The sequence below is a fragment of the Triticum aestivum genome, chromosome 1A, assembly GCF_018294505.1.
Source record: "Triticum aestivum cultivar Chinese Spring chromosome 1A, IWGSC CS RefSeq v2.1, whole genome shotgun sequence".
Taxonomy (NCBI): Eukaryota; Viridiplantae; Streptophyta; class Magnoliopsida; order Poales; family Poaceae; genus Triticum; species Triticum aestivum.
This window is the reverse complement of record NC_057794.1, coordinates 453,306,475-453,313,985: the sequence shown is the minus strand read 5'-3', so window position 1 is coordinate 453,313,985 and position 7,511 is coordinate 453,306,475.

Here is a 7,511-nt window from a genome sequence, read left to right as displayed (position 1 = left end):
TGGACCAGGTTTTGGGGAACATGTCTTTGAAGAAAACTTTGAGGAGGGACATGTCCATGATACCGACTCTGACTCTGGAGGAGATGATGTGCCACCACCACCACCGCCACCCAATATGGCACAGATGATGTTGATGCAAACACAGATACTTCAGCAGCTTGCAGCCAATGTTGCGAATCAGAATCAGGGTCAACCACCACAGTCGGGATTTGCTGAGTTCATGAGGGCAAAACCGCCAACTTTTGAGGGATCAGCAGACCCACTTGACGCTGATGATTGGTTGAAGGACATCAGGAAGACTCTCAACTTGGCCAATTGTACCGTGGAAAATCATGTCAAGTTTGCGACACACCAGCTCAAGGGTGTGGCTGCAGATTGGTGGGAGAATTATTGTGAAGCTCATGAGGATGCCCAAACTATCACTTGGAATGAGTTTGCAGAAGCTTTCCGCACCGCACATATTCCTGCAGGCATCATGGAGCTGAAGAGGGATGAGTTCCAAGCTCTTACTCAAGGAAAGATGACAGTGTCGGAATATCTTAGTCATTTCACGCAGCTGGCACGTTATGGAAGGGCAGATATTCCAACTGAAGCTGACAAGACTGCCAAGTTTTTGAAGGGGCTGAACCCTGGGTTGAAGGACAGGCTGGTATCTCATGATTTCCTTACTTTTCAAGCACTTGTCAACAAGGCTATACTCCAGGAGAACTCAAGGAGGGAGTTAGAGGGGCACCGCAAGCGTAGAGCACCATAGAATCACCATGGGGCAGGTAGCTCCCGACAGAAGATTGGTCATCATCCTGGCTATCGTGCACAGTATGTCAAGCCATCAAGGCCCAACAACACCTATCAGCCAAATGCATATAAGACTCCACGAGCTGAAGTGGGAGGTAATCATGCTAATACAGCTGGAAAGGCATGCTTCAGTTGTGGGCAAGAGGGTCACTTTGCTGTTGCATGTCCCAACAAGAACACTGGTCCCACTCCAGTGAAGTTCAATTTGGGTTCTGCAGTTAAGACACCCGCAGCTGGACGTGGCCGAGGCATTCTCAATACACCAGGGGGTGCACCTCATGCATCAGGACATGGAAGGGTCAATCATGTCACCATCGAGCAGGCTCAAGAGTCACCAGATGTTGTTCTTGGTATGTTCCCGATCAACTCATATTACGGTCCAGTACTTTTTGATACTGGAGCTTCTCATTCGTTCATTTCAAGGAGTTTTGCTGAAAAACATCATTTTCGAACTGAGGGTTTGAACTTGCAAATGGTAGTGCAATCACCTGGGGGTATTTTAAGGACTGGGCAGAAGTGTCCTAAAGTGGTTATAGTTATAGAAGGGGTAGAGTTCCTAGCAAATCTTATCTTGATAGACTCCAAAGGCTTGGATATCATTTTAGGAATGAATTGGTTAAGGAAACATAAGGCATTTGTAGATTGTGCTAGGACCTCTGTTACATTAACAAGCACTAAAGGGGCCACTGTGGAATACCAAGCTAGGATTGCACCTCAACCCGAGGTTGATTGCATGCTAAACAAAGTGAAGGAGTTAACTTTGGAGGATGTTCCAGTGGTGAAGGAATATCCAGATGTCTTTCCGGATGAATTGCCTGGATTGCCACCAGACCGTGAGATTGAGTTTGTCATTGAGTTAATACCGGGCACCGCTCCTATTGCGAAGAGACCTTATAAGATGACAACGATTGAATTAGCCGAGTTGAAGAAGCAAATTCAGGAGTTAGAAGAGAAGGGTTACATTAGGGCGAGCACATCACCATGGGGCGCACCTGTGCTATTTGTGAAAAAGAAAGATGGTAGCATGCGCATGTGTGTGGATTACCGAGCGCTAAATGCAGCAACTATTAAGAATAAGTATCCCCTGCCAAGGATTAATGACTTGTTCGAACAGTTGAAGGGAGCACGTGTGTTTTCCAAAATAGATCTCCGATCGGGATACCACCAGTTGAAGATTCACCCGCAAGATGTTCCAAAGACCGCCTTTGTTACTCGATATGGTCTCTATGAGTTTTTGGTAATGTCTTTTGGACTCACGAATGCACCAGCTTACTTCATGTATCTCATGAACAGCGTATTCATGGATTGCTTGGATAAGTTTCTTGTAGTGTTCATTGATGATGTTTTGATCTATTCCCGGAGTGAAGAAGAGCACGAGAAACACCTTCGAGTGGTTTTGGAGAGGCTAAGGGCTCATCAACTCTATGCCAAGTTTAGTAAGTGTGAATTCTGGTTAAAACAAGTGGACTTTCTAGGACATGTCATCTCAGCCGAAGGAGTTGCCATGGATCCAGCAAAAGTGGAATCCAGGTTCAATAAAATAAGTATAGGTTTAATAACTCTTGCCACAAGGCATACATAGTAAAATGTCTCATGGCATTTATTACAACCAGAAACACAGCGGAATATATAAATACGTAGCGACTCCATATCAGCCACAGGCAGTCGATGTAGTCAACGTGTCCTCACTCCTCAGGATCATCATAATAGTCGTAGTTGACGCCCTCGTCTTCATAGATCTCTGTTGTTCAACAAAAGTATTGCCGTGAGTATATTACGTACTCAACATGCCTCCCACGGGGAAGGACCTAATAACTACATGTGGCTTCAAAGGAAGGCTGTATGGCTCATTTGCGTAAAGCTAATTTTGTTTAACAAATAAAGCAGTTGGATAAAAGCAATTTTAGATGAAAACATGTTTATCTTCAGAACAACTTTCATCAAGTGAGGATCCTCGATCAACCCACGTCCTTCATAGGTTTCAAGAATAGGGGCAAAGAGGGAATAAGCAAGACAGGTCCTGTACGTCAAGAAAGATTCATGTGTCATCCATGACCGTGGACACGGCTATTCGAATAGTTTTACACTCTGCAGAGGTTGTACATTTTACCCACACGACACAATCCCGACTTGTTGCCACCAGTGGTCGCTGGTATAGTACTCCATTTGGTGTACCGTCAGGGGGATTGTGACGAGGTCTTTGGACTAGATCCCCCAAAGATGTGACATGCCCACCGGGTCTGGCGCACGGAACTGAGAGTACGTCCTCAAACCGGTCCCCCCATCTGTGCCGAGGATACTCCTCGCAAGGCAGCTATTCAATCTGCGGTACAGCGACATCGACACCTAAGGCTGACTAGCTTACTTGACCAAGCCAGTGCCCGTATAGCATGTGGCTGTACTGTTATCACAATCTTCAAATCCAAGACTTATTAGGCCTTATGCGGCACGGACGACTGATTGCCCCCTTCAACTTGTGAAGGGCAGCCAATCGCTCCTTCAATCCTTGATTCAGCTGTCGCGCGCACCAGTATTCAGATGGTAAGTTTCACCCAGAGTAGAAGAGGATAGAGAAGGTCAACAAGGGCCAACTGGCCTAGCTCAGCATTAAGTTTCAACTGTCAATGACTCGGAGGTCATTCAACAAGGCACCTACAGGGTGATAAGCATGGCTAAGCATTTCTACTCTACCGGAATTATATACTTCTACTCAGGTGTCAAGTAAATAGGTGACAAGCGGATCAGGGTAATGTGTCAATTGACATGCTAGCCACGAGAATTAAAATAGCATGCACATAGCAACAATAAAACTCAATGCAATTTTGCAAACCATAGGATAAGTATGATCAAAGAAGGAGGCATGCCTTCGTTGTTGAGTTCCTCGTTTCCTTCTTCCTCGTAGTGCTCCTCTCCCGTACCGTCGCCTCCTACTCGTAGTAACGGCGAAGCACAATAAATAACAAGAAATAAAATCCAATAACATCCAATGAAATGACAAAATAGGAAGGATTGGTAGAAAGATGTGGATGGATATGGAGATTTCAAAGGAGGTAGATCGATTGATGATGAGTAGAGGGATTGAACGGATTGGTTGGGTATAGGTTTATCCGGACTAAGTAAAACTCGGCCATCATGTCTAACATTCTAAATAGCAATATGCTAACTGAACTTTAATAGTGCCCAATACAAATACTTCGGCTAACTATAAAGAAAAGACAAAATAATGACTGACGTGACACAAAACAAAAAACAATAACTATCCTATGCATTTGAACGACACGACTCAACATAGCATGGCAATACAAATTTACCCACAAATCAATATTTAGATAAAATCTAAATATTTATAATAGTTAAAACATCAACTATAGAATTTAACAACAAGCGTCTTAAAAGTCAACCAAGCTACTTTCTAAACAAACTCGTTAAGTTACAAAACATCAAACAATAGCACGATCCTAAAGAAATGCTAAAACATAATAGACTCAAATCATGTAGCATATAATTAAAATAATCTAGATACATTTGAAGCAAATGGATCAACAATAATCTAGTCATAGCATGATCAACTCTTGTAACAAAAATCATGCACATGATATAACTCACAACACCACCTAGACTCAATCAAACTAATTTAAACAATAATTCTACAATCGTTCCGAAACTAAACTGGAACATAAATATTGCTACGCATGGCAATATTATTTAGAAAGTACGCATGCATATACTATGTCTATGAACAAATAAAAATTATCGCACTTCACTAACATGCATCAAAATAATAATTGTACAACTAGTTCTAGAAATTCTATGACCAATTCTAATATATCCTAGAATCACTCAACAATATTTAGGACAAACCCTAAGCATGCTATGGACATGACAATAAGACATAAACAATTTTGCATGATTACTTATATAAAACATCATACACACTTAATAAAAAAAATAACACAATTAAACATCTATTCAAACAAAACAATTAACTCGTTCCTAGCATCATCAAAACAACCTATGGGTTTAGCATTGGTTTTGGGTCACCGAGTAGTCGTTGGAGATGGAACCGGTGGTGTTGAGCGAGTGAGCGCCGGTGCGCGTCGTCGTCGTCGTCCGAACTCCGGTGATGAAGAGATGGTGGTGAGTGATGCTCCTAGTGACGAGAAGGCACCGGGACACGGATGGACATAACGGACGATCGGCGGGTGACGTCGATGTTAGTCCCGAATAGAGCAGCGGCACGGCTCCATTGTGCGCGCGGCCAATGATTGCCAACGACTGGGAAATGATGTCTAGGAGGTAGGCTTTGGCAAGGGGATTCTGTTGGTGGGAGGAATTGGACTAGGATGCTCATCTTAGGCGACGGTAGTCGAAGAATAGTAGAGATGGGGCTGTATTGCGGGGTGGATTACGAGTGATTGAAAAGGAATTGGAGGATGGGATGATGGGGCTTTTATAGAGGTGCTCCTGGCGCACGTCGTGACGCGAAGGGTCTGCCGAATGGTAGCCGGAGGAGAGAGATCAGGAGGTGAATGCCATTGTTGGGCCAATAACTTCATCAGTTACTTGCATGAGATTAAGCGCATCATGAGTGGAGCCATTAGACTGAACGGACTCGTCGTTGAGTGGGGAGTAAATCTTGTGTTGATGACGAATGGAAACGGTGAAGGGATTAATGGGATTTGAAGGAAAAAGAAGAGGCAACCATGGAGTTTTCTTCTCTGTAACATGTACGTGCACGCGTGCGGGAGGAAGGAGAAGAGCCGAGCCGTCCGCTCGCTCGCTCACTCGGCTAGGCTGCTGGCCTGCTGGTTGGGCCTTGGGCCAAGTCTCTTTGGTGGCTAGACACAAAGAAAAAACAAAGAGAAGAGATGGCCCAGTGCATACGTGAATGTGTGTGACCAATTTTGGTGCATACGTGCAATAGGTCAACAACGGCTAGGCTAGGATGCACGTATTGTTCAAGGACCAATAAAAGAAAGAGAAACTAAAGAAGAGAGAAGAAAAGAAAATTAATATAATATAATATTGATTTTTTTACTAGGATTGCTACAAGAGAAACCGAAACAAAGACAACTAAAAAGTCTTCAAGAATCCAAGAAATCAAAACAACAAAAAAACTTAAATAAAATATTACGAACGAATAAATCGACTCAGGATATTACAGAAAATATTTTCCACCTGACATGTGCTAAATTAATTCCAAACAACTTGATATTAATTTGAGCAACATCCAAAATATATAATTAAAAATTACGTTGCAACATCCCTTGGCTTAAAAAAATGAACTCTCGAAAAAAAATCAGGATGTTACAGCCCATCTCAAATGACCTTTGCGGGGGCTCCCAAACGAGTACTCCTTGATTAGTTGCCCCCCCTTCTATCATGTACTATTTTACAGGTCCAGTTTGTAGCGAAGGCCTCAACCCAAAATGAAATTGGCCCACCAAGATACGGAATAGTGAAGCCCAAGCATTCATCCCCTCAGCTCCTCCATCGGACGGTGATGAAAATTCATCTTTGGTTTCGGGGAAAAAGATCTTGTTCAACTCTTCTTCTTTTTCTCGTGGGAAAACTTTTGATCTACTCATTTTCAATCATAGCAGTATAAAGAGCACCAGAAATAAAAAAATATTGTTGGAGAATGTTGCATGAAAAACAAAAACAAAAATCTACGCACACGCAAGATCTATCCATGGAGATGGATAGCTATAAGAGGGGGAGGGCATCTTCATACCCTTGAAGATCGCTAAGTGAAAGCGTTTATCAACGTGGTTGATGTAGTCGTACACCTTCACGATACGCCCCGGTCAAGTACTGAACGTTTGATAGCAAACCGGGCATTCCTCCGGTATCCGGTAGTTGCATGATCTCATAGTCGAAGGAATGTGTATTTGACATTAAGAAAGCAATAACAATAAACTGAATGATCATATGCTAAGCTAACGGATGGGTCTTGTCCATCACATCATTCTCCTAATGATGTGACCCCGTTATCAAGTGACAACACATGTCTATGGTTAGGAAACCTTAACTATCTCTTGATCAACGAGCTAGTCTAGTAGAGGTTTACTAGGGACACGGTATTTGTTTATGTATCCAAACATGTATTTAAGTTTCCGGTTAATACAATTCTAACATGAATAATAAACCTTTATCATCATTAAGGAAAAATAATAATAACCATTTTATTATTGCCTCTAGGGCTTATTTCCATCAATTATATCGAGCTCTGTAGACCACATAGCGACAAATACAAGCACTGAAGCAAAACGATGGCACACCGCCGTCAATGCCACTCCCTCGCCAGAGTTGGGAAAATTTTGTTGTAGTAGAAAGTTGGGAAGTCGTCATGCGAACTGCTAAGGCCCCATAGAACCAGCGCATCCGGAACAACAACCGCCACTGATAAAGAGATGCGTAAATCAGAAGGATCCAACTTAAAGACACACGAACGTGAACGAACGAAGACCGGATCCGATCAGATCCACCAAAGATAAACGCCGACCGAATCCTTCAAGATCTGTTGTAGACACACCTCCACACATCCTCCGACAATGCTAAATGCATCACCGGGATGGGCTAGGCGGGGAGAACCTTATTTCTTTTTCAGGGAGCCTCCGCCGTCTCACGTTTCCGAGTAAGTCACAAATCTTAACAAAACTAAAAAAAACATCCAAAAACAGAGCCCTCTCGTCAACAAGGGTCGGGATTCACCG